The sequence below is a fragment of the Triturus cristatus genome, chromosome 1_2, assembly GCF_964204655.1.
Source record: "Triturus cristatus chromosome 1_2, aTriCri1.1, whole genome shotgun sequence".
Taxonomy (NCBI): Eukaryota; Metazoa; Chordata; class Amphibia; order Caudata; family Salamandridae; genus Triturus; species Triturus cristatus.
Genome location: NC_140580.1, coordinates 63,125,385 through 63,141,591, shown reverse-complemented (window position 1 = coordinate 63,141,591; position 16,207 = coordinate 63,125,385). Strand labels below are relative to the sequence as shown.

The window sequence follows — 16,207 nt, the reverse complement described above, 5'->3', positions numbered from 1 at the left end:
AGTTGCAATTTGCAAGTCGCAAAATTGGCATGTACAACAGTGTCTGAGACACTGTTTGCGATTCCCAATGGGGTCGTAAATTGCATGTCTCATCAATATTTATGAGGCACTCACAATTTGCGACCCCATTGGGAATGGCTGGCCCTCCCAGGAATGATGGCCTGCTGGGCTCAGCAGAACTCCATGTCTGGGACTGCTTTTAAATAAAGCAGATTTTTTTGCAGCCATTTTCCTTAAAGGAAAACAGGAAGCATTTTGTTAAAAAAATTAAACGCTTCTGTTTAATTTTTTAAGGGCAGGTAGTGGTCCCTGACCACTGCCTGTCCCTAAAAAATATTTTCCTCTGCCTTTGCAAAGGGGAAGGGGTCCCCTGGGGACCCCTTCCCATTTGTGACTGCATTACCACCCTCTTGAAGAGGGCGGTAAATTGCGAGTGTTCTGCGACCGCAATTGCGTTCGTAAAACATTCGTACATGGCTTGTGAGTCGCTATTAGGAAGGAAACGCCCCTTCCTAATAGCAAGTCACAAAACACTATTTTGCGAGTAGCAAATTATTGAGACTCGCAAAATAGTGTTTGTACATGGCCCCATAAGATTTAGCATGCGCAAACGGGTTGCAAACCCGTTTGCGCATGCTAAATCTCATCGCACATCTGGCCCCTAATCTCATGTTAGAACCTCTCAGAGGGGATATACTGAGACTGGTAACTGAGGAAGTCATAGAGAAAATAGAGTCCTCTGAGAGGTTGGCTCCAGTGGTTTTGGCTCCCAAGTATGGTGGTAAAAGTATCCGGGTGTGTGTTGATCTCAGAGATTTAAATAAACACTCCCGGGTTGATCGCCATCCTCTTCCAAATATATCAGAGGCCTTGACAATGCTGGGTGAGGCCACTGTGTTCAGTGTGATGAACTTGTCCTCCGCGTACCATCAAATTAAATTGTATGATAGTTCCAGGCTCTCACTTCTTTTTCTACCCCTCTTGGTGCTTCTCGTTTCATCAGAATGCCTTTCCGGTTTGGCATCAACTGCGGTATGTTTTCAAAGAGTGATGAAAAAAGTGTTGGATGGTGTGTCTTATATATTGTTTTCCAAGATATTATTTTGATTCATGGCAAGAATATGACTGAACATGACAATACGTTGAGAATAGTATTAGAGAAGTTGGCTGAGTCAGGACCTACCCTGAAGAAGGAGAAATGCAAATCAGGGTTACGTCAGTGTCATATCTGGGGCACATTATATCAACGGATGGAGTCAAACCTAAATTTGACTTTGCAGATTCTATTCTCAAAGCACCCACACCACAAGATAAGGAGCAAGCAAGATTCTTTTTGGGTATGGCAGAATTCTATGCCAGATTTTTTACGAACTTTTCTAGTTTGGCTTGACCCATAAGCTCTTTGCTTAAGAAGGGTACCAAATTTGATTGGACAATAGAGTGTGGTACGGCTTTTAAAATCATTAAGGAGAACATAAGCAAAATGCCCATGTTGGGACATTTTGATATAAAGAAGAAGACCTTTTTGACCACTGATGCCAGCCTCCAAGGGTTAGAGGCAGTCTTGTCCCAAATAGATAGCAATGAGGAGGTGTAGATGCGTTTGCTTCACACTCACTCAAAGGAACTGAGGAACGGTACTCAGTGCTGGAGAGGGAGGCTTTAGCATGTGTGTGAGCAATAAAACACTTCAAGTTTTATCTGTGAGGTTTACCTTTTGTGGTCCATACTGATCACAGACCTTTGATGCAGTTGTTTGCTATAAGAAAGGATGATGTGATCATTACCAAAATCTAGAGATGGGTGGAAGGGGTAAGCGATTTTTAAGTTTCTGTGTGAAACATTTCTGGCATTAAAAACAGTGATTGCTTGTCCAGACTTCCTTCAGACAGAGGAGTTGATGTTCAGGATAGTTTGGAGTGGTCTCAGGTAAATTGGGTTTGTGAGGATCCCATTCAGAAAATGAGTAGGAAAAGAAAAAAGAGGGGACCTGAAGTGAAATGTCTCAAATAATTCATTGTGTAGGTATGGCCAGAGTACAAATCCAATCCAGAGAACGTATTGGGTTAATGGAATGTCAGGGGAGAATTGAATTGGACAGGGGGCGTGCGCTGCAACGCATACGGCGTTGCAGCGCGCGCAATGTAATTCGTTTTATTTATTTATGTACTTAGCTCCTGTCAGCCGTATGCCGGAGTTTATTAGCCCCCCCCTCCCCCGCCCCACCCCACCACCCCGCAGCACTCCCTTGAGGAGCCGTGTCTGGCCTGCGCACATGCGCTGCTCTGCGAGGCTTCTTGCAAGTACTCGAAAGTACTCCGTGTGTTTCTGACTCCCCCCACGCATTGGGTTGGCTGTTGCCTGTGTCGTTTTCTGATTGTAGCCTGCAAATGGCTAAAGGCGGGCACATGTCCCACCTTTTTGGCAAATGTTTACTCCCAGAGCGTTTTGCTTGCGGGAGCTAGCAGCAGCACGCAGGGTGGCAGCTGCATTCCTCTCCTCGTGGGTCGGGTTACACAATGCGCCGTGCTTTTGCTTTTGCTTGTATCTTTCACCAGCTCCTGACTTTCGCCTCCAGCCCATTTAATTAAAACTAATCTTCGCGGGCGAGGTCTGTCTCTTTTCCCTAATCCTTCTCTGAGGAAGCTCACATGCTCTCAATTACGGCCACACCGGGCCGTTGTATTCGGCTCTGCAGCTCTCACTGCCAGCTCGCTTTTCTTGAAAGTTCGTCTTATTAACTCCATCCTCACGAGTTCCTGCCTATCACGGCGGCCTGGAGATGCTATCGCGGCCGGCTGTCGGATAGAAGCATTTTCTGGATTACATTCTGTAAAAGAGGTGACTGAGGGCACGGCAGCTAGGACAGTGCGGGGCTCTCCGCAAATTCAGATCAGCAACAGCCTTGCTCTTTACCTTGGAGCCCGGCTCATGCCTAGCGGTGATACAGAAAGCCGCAGACAATAAAAGCTAACATTTCTATATTTTTCGGGGATTCTTCAATATGCCTGTGGGATGTTCTGTTTCACAGCGAGGAAATCGGCTCACAGAACGGCCCATTATGAAGAATGTGGCTGACATTAGCGAGTTAACAAGGTTATAAGAAGGGGTGATACCGCACCTCAGTTTTCCAAACGCGAGGCCTTATCCCAAGGCAAACACTGACCAGCTAATACCAAAACCCACAGGGATTTCTTCAAAATTGACATTTCTTTCAAAATTCCATCCTAGGTTACAGGGCAGCTATCCGCCCAAGCTTTGTGTTTTCGGAAGGAGGGTGATTTATTGCTCGTGCTGCGAAAGTCTGTTTGAGGGAAGAGAGCATTAATCAGCCTCTCTCCGCTTCTTAGAAAAAATTCGCCCTTTCGTCTGCAGTTTTAAGATATAATGTTCATGAAGGCGACCGCAGCACAGACCTGGCGAGCAATAATGCAGCCCCATCCATTTCCTGTCAGGCTCTTTTACACACTTAAACAAGCATTTTCAATACAATAGGTCTCACATTTATACAAGTTTGAGCTATTGGCATTGTAAATGACAATTACTTTCTTTATGTTTTGGTTTTTAAAATATAAATAAAAGGCATTGTCATTTTTAATGCCAATAGCTTAAACTCTCTCAAATGCGAGACCTATTGCATTGCAAATGCTTGTATATAAATGTTTTCTTTAAAAAAAGAAACAAGCCTCACTGAGCGCTTTAAGTGCTCTGCTCCTCTGTTGCCTTTTGGGCTCTGCTGGCGGGGCCATTGGAGGAGGTGGCGGGGTGGAACCTGGGACGCTGTCGCTCCTTTATTCGGGGAGATATGTTATGTTACTTTATTTTATAGCGTGCACAGCTACTCCGTGGAGTGTCCCGGCGCGAACCAAGAGAGGTAAAACAGGTTGAACTAAACAAAGAGAAAAGTTTTCAGGTTTTTCTTGAAAGCCATGGGGTCTTGGGTGTTGCGTAACACAAGTGGCAGTGCGATCCAGGCCGAGGTGGCTTTCAGGGCAAGAGAGCTGCCACCCAACCTTTGACGTTTAAAGCGGGGTATCTGGGCTTGAAGTTGAGACGTAGAGTGCAGATGTCTCGTAGGGGCATAGAAGGAGAAACGCTTCTGAAGGTAGGTAGGACCTAGGCCATGGAGGGCGCGATGAGCGATGCCTAGGGATTTAAATTTTACCCGTTCTGCCACGGGAAGCCAGTGCAGTGAGCGCAGGTGTTGTCTCACGCTGTTTCTAATAGGGATCTCAACAAGAAGCCTGGCAGCTGCATTTTGGCCCACCTGTAACTTATTCAGCAGGTAGCCAGGGATGCCAACATACAGAGCGTTGGCATAGTCTAATCAGGATAAGATAAGAGCATGTATAACCGTTTCTTTCGCAGCCCTAGGAAGGAGAGGGAGAAATGTCCTGAGGGTTTTCAGTAGCCCAAAGTAGTTACCGGCAAGCTTCTTGACCCGAGTGGAAAATGATAGGTTCTCCTCAAACCAAACCTCCAGGTTCTTAGCGGGTTTCCCTGTCGATGAAGGCATGGAGAACTTGGGTGGCCAGATCGTGTCTCTAAAAATAGGGGGGAATTTTCCATAGAGGAATATCTCAAACTTCTCTTTGTTGCACTTAAGTTGAGCAGCAGCTAGCCACTTAAATACAGACGTCAAACAATTTCTTTGCGGAGGAGACGGAGTCCACGTTTTTACCCCAGGTAAATAGGAGCTGGATGTCATCAGCGTAGGCAATGATTTTAGCCCCCAAGTCCTTGGCAAGTTGGACCAGTGGGGTAACGTAGATATTAAGCAGAAGGGGGCTAAGGGAAGACCCCTGGGGGACACCTGTGGCCACGGTCCGAGGGGATGAAGAGAACGGCGGCAGCCAGACCTGTTGCATCCGCCCCTCCAGAAAGTACTTAAGCCAGCCCCAAGCAGTGCCAGTCACACCAATCTCTGCAAGTCGAGAGAGCAGCAGTGAGTGTGGAACCGTGTCAAACGCTGTACAAGGACCGGGGGAAATTCTGGAGCTGCCCACAGCCACATTAATGATTCAACAGAGCAAGGAAAGTGCTGAATTGTCAGCAGATACTGTTGCTGAGGAGATATCCTTATCTCCGATCTCAATAATAATGATGGCTTATTGGTACAGTCAATAAATGTGACTATAACTCCACAATCAGTACAGTCAGCTCAGTCAGCAAAGTCAGTAAAAAAGAAAAAATGCAGCTTTAAAGCTGGCAAACAAGTAAAGACTGGTCGAAAAATTGGCAAAGTAAATCGCAACAGTAATGTGGGTCAACAACAAGCAGGCACAATGCCTGTTATACATGTAAAAGCAAAAACTAAGAATCAAAATAGTCCTTTGAGCAAATGGGTGACTTCAAAAGGGGAAGTCAAAGCAATTATATCGAGATTATCCGGTTCTGGCCCTGGTCTGGGGCAAAATTCGGTAACTACTGGCGCTCATTCACTTACCCCTTTTCAGCAAATGGTGCATGGCTTACTAAATGATGCCAGTAATGTTAGTAGTGCTAAAGGTATCAGCGTTTCTGAGGACTCTTATATCACTGAACTATCTAACACTAGCCAATTGATGAGGGATGCCTACGGCCCAACGACTGCCCAAGCTATCGTAAATACATCAGGTCCAGCATTAACATCAGAACCATCATTAACATCAATTATGCAGGCATTATTAAAGCAAAGAGCTGAAGCACAAGAGCATTTCACTCAGCTTAGGGCAGATAATGCTAGCATACAGCGGACTCTGGTGGCAGTAACTGATAAGGTGGCAGTAATCTGAGTTGACTAATCTTCAGCACAGGCTATCGGATAACGAGGATGCAGTCTCACATTCAACTAAACTACTTCAGGAGCATGATACACAACTTAATGCTCTCCAGGCAAAGGTCGAAGATCTTGAGAATCGGCAACAACGGAACAATCTGCGAATATTCGGGATTCCAGAAGGTAGAGAAGGGTCGGATCCACGAGAGTTCATAGTTCAAATCTTTCAGAAAGCTTTCCCTGATTTATCAGATTGGGATTGGGAATCTCAAATACACACATGAGCTACCAATATCTCTGAACCAAGTAGATCAGCTCAATCCACGAAGACCAAGACCAATAATTATCAATATAGGTAATTTTTGCTAAGGGATGGGCGCGGATCATCGATGATTAAAGGGCCTTGTGCCAACAAACAATGGCTTTGGGGGTGTAAATCAAGGGGTGTACAAACTAAACTAGTATATAAGGTACATAATGATATAAGCTACAGAATTGGCATAGGCAAGAATAACTTACTTATATTTGTTATTCAATTACTTAAAAAGCTTTTACTTTCAAAATCAATTCTAAAGCCCTTTTAGGGAAGAATCAGGATGAGCCCGAAATACTTTAAACACATGTAATGGGGTCAATCAGATGTATAAGCTGAAATGTGGCAGGGCTAAATTCATCTACTAAGCGACGTTTGGTGAGAGAGGAGCTTAAGATATATAAACCACACTTGGCGGTTTTAGTAGAGACACATTTAGCATACAAGGATAGGGGTTTGCTCAAACAGCTTGGTCTAGAAGTGCTAGAGTGCACTTCACAGGGCGTAGCAATCAGAGGTGTAACTATTCTCAAAGATAAATACTTCGCTTGTAAAAAACTTTAAAAAGCTTCTGACCCAGGTGGCAGATGGGTAATCTTACAATTGGAAATTAGCAACAAGAAATTAGTCCTATGCGCATTATATGGGCCAAATCAGGATGATCCTATTCTTTTTGAAAAATTAATGTTGGAACTTTTGGATTGGCGGGGGAAATTATAATTGTAGGGGATTTTAACTGTACTTTAAATTACTCTATCGACTCATCCAATTGCTTTGCCTTTCTACGAATGAATAGAGTCAGAAGGTCGATTCTTGAAATGGCTCAACTCCATGGGCTGACTGATTTATGGCGTACATTATGCCCTACTAAACCTGGTTTCACGTATTACTCTAGACCACATCAACATTATTCTAGAATTGATTTAATTTTTGTGAATCGCTCCCTCTTAGGAAAACTAAACATAGAAATATGCCCGCAAATAACATCCAATCACAACCCGTTATTGATATACCTGCAGTTTCATTTCAGAGGATAAGAGTTGTCGTTCTTTTTCATTTCCTAGGTATTTGCTGTGCAATCCTGAATATATCTCTCATACTAAAGGGGTTCTTACTGATTATCTGCAACATAATATAGATACTGCCTCTCCTTTTATAGTATGGGACACAATGAAAGCTGTTATACGGGGATCTACGCAGCAATATATTTATCATTTGAATAAGGTCACTCAAGGGCGGATGAAGGAGCTCTGTAATACCTTAACAAAATTGGAGCTATTACATGCTCAAGAGATTATGTTGAATGGATTAAGTAAAGAAGCTATATATTCTGAATTAATAAACACAAGGGCACTTATGACTCGACAATTTAAAAAAAAGGCTGCTGCTGCTTATAATAAAAATCGATTGATCCGATATGAATACGGGGATCAAGTTGGTCGGCTACTGGCCTATCAGGTGGCAGACAAGAAAGCTAAAACCCGGATAGATTCAATCAAGGGCAGAGATGGTCGTTTGTATAATTCGACTAATTTAATTTTAGAGCAATTTTATCAATTCTACTCAGAATTATATGCTTTGTCTGAAAATGTTGATTCAGTGATGGCTGAAGAGTACTTACAATCACTGAGTCCTTCCGTTCTTGACTGAAAGGCTACAGATCATCTTCAGCTTGATGTAACAGAAGATGAAATCGTAACTGCTATAACTGCGCTACCTTCAGGCAAAGCTAGCAGGGATGATGCCCTATCACTGGAATTTTATAAAGTCTTTAAGACTATAATTCTTCCATTGCTCCAGGAAGTGATGCACCAGATAGCTGAGTGCAAGCAAGTTTCTAAATCCTGGGACATGACTAATATTGTCTTCTTTCTTAAAAAAGGGAAGAGCGCAGATTAATGTGGGTCTTATTGCCCAATATCTCTCATTAATACTGACGTTAAAATATTCTCTAAAGTGTTGGCAGATCGTTTAGCACCATACATGCTGGATTTGGTATCTGAACACCAACATGGATTTATTATAGGTGGGGGATACCACTGCACATGTTAATACGGCCATAACTGCTTTTGATATTGCTAACAAAACATCTGGTACTGTCGGGATGATTCTTTTAGATGCTGAGCAAGCATTTGATCAGGTGGTATGGGATGCATTATGGCGGATACTACGTAACAACGCATTACCAGATCGGTTTATGAACTGGATTATGGCATTATATACCAACCCACAGGCTAAATTAGCATATGCTAATCTGTATTCAAAAACATTCTCAATACAATGTGGTATGAGGCAGGGGTGTCCACTATCTCCCTTGCTTTTTGCACTTTATATTGAGCCTTTTATTGAAACTTTAAATCAAAACAGAGAAATTGTTATTATAAAAATGTATAACACACAGATTAAAACCATCATCCCATACCAAGTGGAAAGCCTGTGTTAAATCTGAATCGGTGTTTAGTGCAGCAGTGCTACATCCCAGAGATGTTTTGAGCCATGTAGCTAGTCCGGCCCGTGCGTTACCAACCAGCGAGAGAGTAGCACGGCTGAGTAAGACTAGTAACCCCCGCAAGAAAACTCATTTGTGGACCACGTTTCCAGAAGCAGAACTACATCAAAAGTCCTCACATACTCCTGTTGTTTATCGTTCTTCAATTTAGTGGCCAGACCGCGACATTGCCACCAAGGATTTTCAGTGACCTTTGATTAAAACGGAGTATCCATGCGCCCAACCATATAACGTGCAACACCAAGAGAACAATAAAGCTACACATTCAGTGCACTAAACCAATAGGGCATCTGATGTCAAGTGCCATCCTAATATGACAGGAGGGGAGGATGAGAACACCTCATGCACTGCACTTTTTTTTAGCAATTTGAATGCAGGGAACATAAAACCACTGCACTGTGTAGAATCCAAAGCACTACCCCAGGACGTCTGAAGCAATGTGACACTCAAGCTGCAGCCCATGCCATCTCTGTCCACCAAGAAATGTCCAATGCAGGTATCATAGCATCCCTTGTAGTTTAGATCATAGACCAGTCCATTACTAACACTGCGCGTCCCAATGCATTCGAGCATGCCACAGTAAACCACTGCAAAAAACGTGAATTCTTGCCTTTTTTGTAAAAATGGGCCCTTTTCTCAGCTAATTCAAGGATAAGGGACACTTTTATTTTGCTGCCTGGAGCTATGTTCTGTCTCAGTCCGGCCCAGAACACACTCTTTAACTTATGTGACACATTAGACACACCCTAAAAGCAGTTGCCATATTGAACTCCTTCAACCTTTCGTTCCTTGGTGACAGGATGTTGATTACGGTTTACGGCCAGAGCTGCGGACTTCGGAACTGGTGAATCTGGTCCGAATACCGGCGTCCACTTAACATCCTGTGATTCTGGGCTAATCGCTTAATCTCCCCATGCCTCAAAAAATGAATCTGAGCTTGTGTATTGTAACGGATACTCAGAAAAAACGCTCCAATGCCTTTGGGCTGATTTACAACTGTATAAAACTGCTAAATTAAATTAAGAAAGCGTAACTAATCAAACTGGCAACATCAGTATTTTACTCTACTGCACTCGTCGTCTGGCATGCCTTTTAATGCTGCTGAAGCCACCACTCACTGCATGTTATTATTTAATATTTTCCTATATAGCTAACGCAGGTCTAGCCTTTGCTTTCTCGTTAGGTCCAGTTAAACGTTCGTGGAGCCAGAGACAAATTTTCAGCAGTGCCAAATACCAACCAACCAACCTGACGTCACACAATGACCGTACGTTACATATGAGGTTGAACGGCAACTGTAGCGCAAGAGTGCAGCTATCTTCACGTTTTTTACCTGAAAATTGCAAGATAAAGTGCATTACTAACACTATTAACGGACTAGGAGCTGCTGTATCATTTGAGGAGTTTCCAAGTCCAGTTGGACCATGGTAATGCCACTAGCAGAACTCAGAAGGCAGGCTATTCCACAAAACGACTCCCCCAGACCATACAAGAGGCTCTAGCCGCAGCCAGGCGCGCAGGACTTTGTGTTTTTTACTGGTGCGAGAAAGGAGGACTGTCTGTGTTATGATGTTTTTTTTCCTGTGCGGCACAGTCTTGTATGAATCTCTGGTGTGCAGTGCCCGCCTGCCCCAGGGCAAAAGTCTATTTGCGTATATTAAGAGGAAAGGTTGGCTGGGTTCTGTTTTAATGGTTGTTTTGTGCTGTCCGGCGCGGTTTCCCGCGCAGGTGATAAAAATCATGCACCATATTTTCCAGACATTGGATGCCTTTAGCCACTGCTGCGTGTGGAGTTCCACGATGTTTGCTTTTACTGACATATACTTACTAATCTTGGGTTCTAAGTAGGATACTACTCACCGCAAAAAGCGCTTCAATGCCTCTTCAGGGGGTCCTAAGCTCCATATAAATACATTCACAATTACAATATATGCAAGTATAAGGTGCGCTTGATGAATTATGGCTACAGTTATTTAACATATATATATTCATAGCAATGTGTACATCTTTTCCATTTGAAGTGTTAGTAAGTAGTACATGAAGGCAAGTCATGCACAATGTGAGGTGTTAAAGTCCCAACTCGCAAAACTCATGAAGGGAGGGGGGATAGCGCGGGTGTTACCGCGGGGTGGGGGGGGGGGGGGGTAGTTAAAATAAAATGAATTGAAAACTTACCTGACCGGTCAGGGTCCCACGTCTCCTCTGCTCCTGGGCCAGGTCCCGCTCCGTCTCTGCTGCTCCTCAGGAACAGGAACAGGCATTCTGCTCCCTCCCCTTCTGTAAGCCAATCGCAATGCTGCAAAGGCAGCGTTGTGATTGGTGCGGAGTCGCGGGCAGCGCCCAGCCGAGCACCTGTAGGGAGGCCATTTTCTCTATGTAGGCTACATAGAGAAAATGTAGAGTGCGCATGACTGCTTTGTTCGACCCCAGGACCGACCAAACAGTCAGGGCATTCAGAGTGGTGCAAGCCACTCCTCCCCGACCCGTCCATCCGCCCACCCCAACCAGACATACCCTCCTGCCCGCCCCCAACCAGGCATACCCCTGCCTTCTGCTTTCTCGCAGCGCGAGAAGCAGAAAATAAAATGGTATTTAAAATACCATTTTATTTTCTGCTCTTGCACTGCGCGCAAGCAATGGGGCGGCGCTCCTACGCCCTAATGGAGCGGCCACCACTGGTGGAAGCACCGCCCCTTGCCACCACCTGCAAATATACCGATAATAAAACAGGTTTTAAACCTGTTTTATTATCGTTTTATTTTAAACCCCTGGACCCGCCCTCAGGACTCTAACGAGTTTTGGAGGCAGGTCCAGGGGATGACACTGCTGGTGGGGGAGTGGTGGGCACTACATTCACTGCGCATGAGGTGTTGGGACAGCCGTCTAAGGCACAGGCTCCCAGTCGGCCTGGGAGCGAACGTTGCCAGCGCTCAGGCCAATCCTGACACTGCTTTCTTGCAGCGTCAGGATTGGACATAGTGCAATCTGGGAGCCTTTACCGAGAACCAGGAAGAGCGCAATGCAGTGGGAAATGGCAGCGGCATGAAGGTGCGTTTGTTTTTTTTTTCATCTTTTAACCTCATCGCTGCTCATGACGGAACCACTCCGTCATGAGCCACGGGCGCCGTGTGCTCATGACGGAGTGGTTCCGTCATGCTGCGGCCGTTGGCGGCCGCTCCGCCCACGCGGCGCTGATTCCCCGCCTGTGCGGGCGATTAGCGCGAGTGGGCGGAGTCGTGACGGAACCACTCCGTCATGAGCACAGCTCGCCCGTGACTCATGACGGCGTGGTTCCGTCATGAGCATGGCGGCGCCGCGCTGCCCCCAAACCCCCCCCGCGCCGCAGCGGAATTCGTGCCGCGGCGAAGGGGATAATCCCCTGAGCTCTCCACATTGCCCTCTTTCCCCCTTTGGCCCAGCCAGCCCTGTCCCTTTGGTAGGGGACTGGCCGCTACTGTAACCTGGGGACACGTAATCGATGCAACTGGATTATACACAATGAAACCCTTGAGTAGTGGCCTGTCTTTTTTAGGGTTTAAGGAAATAAGATGACGTCAGATAGTAGATGGCGACTAAAATACATTCCAAACTTTTAAGACACAGGTGATAAACGTTTTCTTAAGAACCCAGCTTTTGCCACCTTTTAGAAGAAGCTGATCTGTTACTCAGAAAATGTACTGGAGCTGGATGTTGTTTAGTTGAATGATTTTTTTAAGTCTATAATTTGGGCCTTAAAGAATATTCCACATGTATTTGGATAAGAAGAAGCAAGTAGAACAAGCATTGCCAATGTGTTTTAGCCATGTTATACACCAGCGGGGCTGCAGTTCAGCATGGCTAAAAGTTTGTTGCATAGAGGAGGGTGGTGTGGGATAACGTGGAGGAACATATTGTGGCATCAGGTGGCAGAGTGTTATAGAGTGGAGTGTCGCAGTATTGTAGAGTGTAGTGGTGTGGATTTGAGTGGTGTAGAGTGCAGTAGCGTAGCATGTAGTGTCGTAGAATGCAGTGGCATAGAGTGATGCAGATTACAGTGGCGTGAAATGTAGTGCTGTAGAGTGCAGTAGAGTGGTGTTGAGTAGAGTGGTGAAGTAGAGTGCAGTACCATAGAGTGTAGTGGTGTAGAGTATAGTGACATAGGGTGTAGTGGCGTAGTGTAGAGTGGTGCACAGGAGAGTGGCATAGAGTACAGTTGTGCTGAGTAGAATAGAGTGACGTGGATTGCAGTGACATAGAGTGCAATGGTGTAGAGAAGAGTGGCGTAAACATGCAGTAGCGTAGAGTGTTTTGCAGAGTAGAGTATAGTGGTATAGAGTGCAGCGGTGCAGAGTAGACTGGTGGACAGTGCAGTGGCATAGAGTGCATTGGTTTTGAGAAGAATGGTGTGAGTGCATTGGCATAGTGTGTATTGGCATAAAGTAGAGTGGTGCAGAGTAGAGTGGCGTAGAGTGCAGTGCGAAGAGTAGAGCGGCACAGCAGTATACAGTGGAGTGGCGTAGAGTGCAGTGGCGTACAGTGGATTGTTTCAGAGTAGCGTCAAGTGGCGTAGAGTGAGGTGGTCTAGGGTAGGGTGGAGTGGTGCAGGGCTGGTGCAGGGTAAAATAGAGTGGTGTTGAGTAGAGTGGTGTAAAGTAGATTAGAGTGCCGTAGTGTTGACCAGCTTAGAATAGAGTAGTACTGAGTAGAGAGCATTGGCGTAGAATGTATTTGCATAGAGTGCAGAGGCATAGAGTGCAGTGTTGCAGAGTAGTGTGACGTGTAGTATCGTAGAGTAGAGTTGTGCAGAGTAGACTGGAGTGGCCTAGACTGGAGTGGTGAAGAATGTAGTGGCGAAGAGTGGATTGGTGCAGAGTAGAGTGCAGTGACGCAGAGTCGGGTGGTGCAGTGTACAGTGCAGTGGTATGGAGTGGCATAAATTGGAGTATGCATGGTTGTGGTAGCACCTTGCTATTACAGACAACACATTTTCAAATGAAATGACCACTACATTTGCACAGATATACAGTTTTATTGATAAATGTATACAGCACACATGTATGGATATGTCATCAATCAGTGTATTGGTTTGTTTTGATCATAATAAAATTGTTGTTTCCACCACACTTCAGAATTACAAAAGATGTGCTTTATTTGTGCTTTCATAACTCTGGCATATTCTGAAATATCTGCACAGTTCACAACATTTAAACTTTGTTGTGTGGTAGAAAAAAAACCTTTCACAGCAAGATTGTCACATAAACCCTCTCATTTTAAAGTCAAACAAAGAAAAATAAACACTAAGTTGCCTCGGAAGAGTAAGCCTCACATTTGACCTCTGTCTTTTGAATGCATAGTAAATGTGACAAGATAAGAACAAGAATTATAGACCTGTTTATAGAAAGTGAGTCCTAGGAAGGATACAGTAAACAAGGGTTGCTCCACGGGAGGGACAAACTCAAACTGGACAGCCTAAAGCAAGTCAAGTCAGCAAATAGAAAGCAAGCTACTGTAAGTTACAAACCACAAATCCCATAGTAAACAATAGCGAAATGCATTCCCAGGGAGGCGTTCAGAATGCCCACAAGAAGTCGTTAGCAAACCAGACAGTTATGCTGTCTGGTAGACTTCGACCTAAAAATGACAATATTTTATTACAAGAAACCAACAAACATTTTTGCTCTTTGAATTAGAAAAGACAGTACACTAAATTGATGTGTCTTTACTTCTAGTATAGGCCATTTTATTATAGTGGTGTGATTGTTGGCCCTGTCTGTTACTTGGATTGTATTCCAGCTCCTCATTGGTTCGTCCAGTATATCACAGTCGACAAGAGCCAGCTACATGCAATTCAGATAGGGGCATGTTCCAACAGGAATAGTCCAGCCCAAACTGCCATTCAACCCTCTTCTGGAAAGGAACCTTGGGTTGCTTGTAAATGTGGCCTGGCAGTAAGGGCTGGATTATTCCTGTTGTGTAACAACCAAGGCTGATTTGCAATAGTTTGAGCCTTTTATGGAGAGGCACAATGACAAACAAGCATTTGCAATGCAAGTAGGTCTCCCATTTGCGAGTTAGAGCTATTGACATTGTAAATGGCAATGTTTTTTACCTACACGTTTTATTTTTGGAGTGAATGTATGTAGTGTGCAAAATCCCTTGCAAAGCTCCTGCACTTCGTAATAAATATATTGAAAAAGACGCAAAGTGTGGATTGTGTCAACAATTTCTTGGCACGTACCTCATGGGTGAAGTGTCGCCACAGATGCACACCGTAGTGTTTTACTAATGCGAAACTCATGAATAAACGTAGTACTTACAGACCAACCAACATGCATGTGAATCCAAATCCCGGCTACTCTTTCATTTTCTAAACTATTTGACTCACTCTTCTGCGTCTTGGTTATCCCCCAAACACTGGGAGGCAATGAAGTTTGCAGGGGGGCTTCAGGGGTACATGAAAATGTATTACTTGCCTAGTTGTCAAAGGTCGTCCGGTGCTATTAGTTAAAAGTGTGCAGATTTCATTAAGATATTAAGAGCACTTTACTCGCATCTATGAGAAAATTGACATTAATTAAACAAAATGCCAGAATGCGTGTCAGTTTTCACAGTGTTTTAGACAGTACTGGTTGCTTAGTTTCATTGCATTAATGTTTGTATTTACTCTTTTACACTGCATCCAAAGTAGGTTACCTAACCTCAAAGCCCTGAGTTGTTAAATGACCCATAGAAGGGAGTGTTTTACTGTTGAGCAAATGTGTCCAAATATAATTTTGGTAGTGCCATGGAATGATCAGCCAATGAGGTAGTCGATGAGCAGGTATTTAACTACACGTTCAAAATGTACGGTATTGTGGCTGTTGTTTGTTTGTACACAACCACCTCTCTGAATATGTTTATTAACACAGAGCTTCATCTACCAGACAGTGCTCACAGAGGGGTGACTAAAGCACAGAACAAAATGTATTCATTTATTCTGAGTGTGAAGGCACCCGGAAGGCTTAGGTGCCCCCCTGGAGAGGCTAGGGATCCCAGCGCATCTACAGACTCTGCCGTGCTCCTCTGCACCAGCAGGGTACAGCTCAGAATTTGCCGCTTCTGCTAAGAATAGGTGAAGGGGATGAGGTTGGGGCATGTAGGAGTTGGCGGCAGATTTCCAGGTTATTGAAAGTGATGCTTCTGATGTGAGGCAATGGAGACTGACTTTGTCTGTTTGTCTGCACCAGTCTATTTCTCTGCCATCTACCGGGCTCACTGTCATGTATCCATTCATCTCTCTTTGTTAGAGGTGCATGAGCCAATATACTAATTAACAGGTAGAGCCAGCCGGAGACGAGCCAAGCGTATACGAGCCAGTGGGCGAGCTCGTGAAAATGATCGGCATGTTAATCATACAGTAAACATGATGTAAATGTGCGATAATGTCTCTTCAGAATTTAAAAAAGTGCATTTCTTTAGCGCATCACCTCAGTACACAAGATTATAGCACTGAATTGAGAGGAAGTTATTAAAAGTGCTTGTTTTAAGCATGCGTTAAAACACTGCCGCTCCTCCCGCCCGACAACAATGCCATTTGTAAACTAAGAGGCATCAGTTGCCATGCATACCCCGAATGTTGCTTAGAGTCTTATTATATTTAGAGTAACAT

At 44.5% G+C, this 16,207-nt stretch overlaps 1 protein-coding gene across 4 annotated transcripts in view; it reads left to right on the top strand.

The window, feature by feature from the left end:
• LOC146866792 (uncharacterized) overlaps nucleotides 1-16,207 on the top strand; it is a 218,472-nt gene that overhangs the window by 40,768 nt on the left and 161,497 nt on the right. The window lies entirely within an intron of this gene.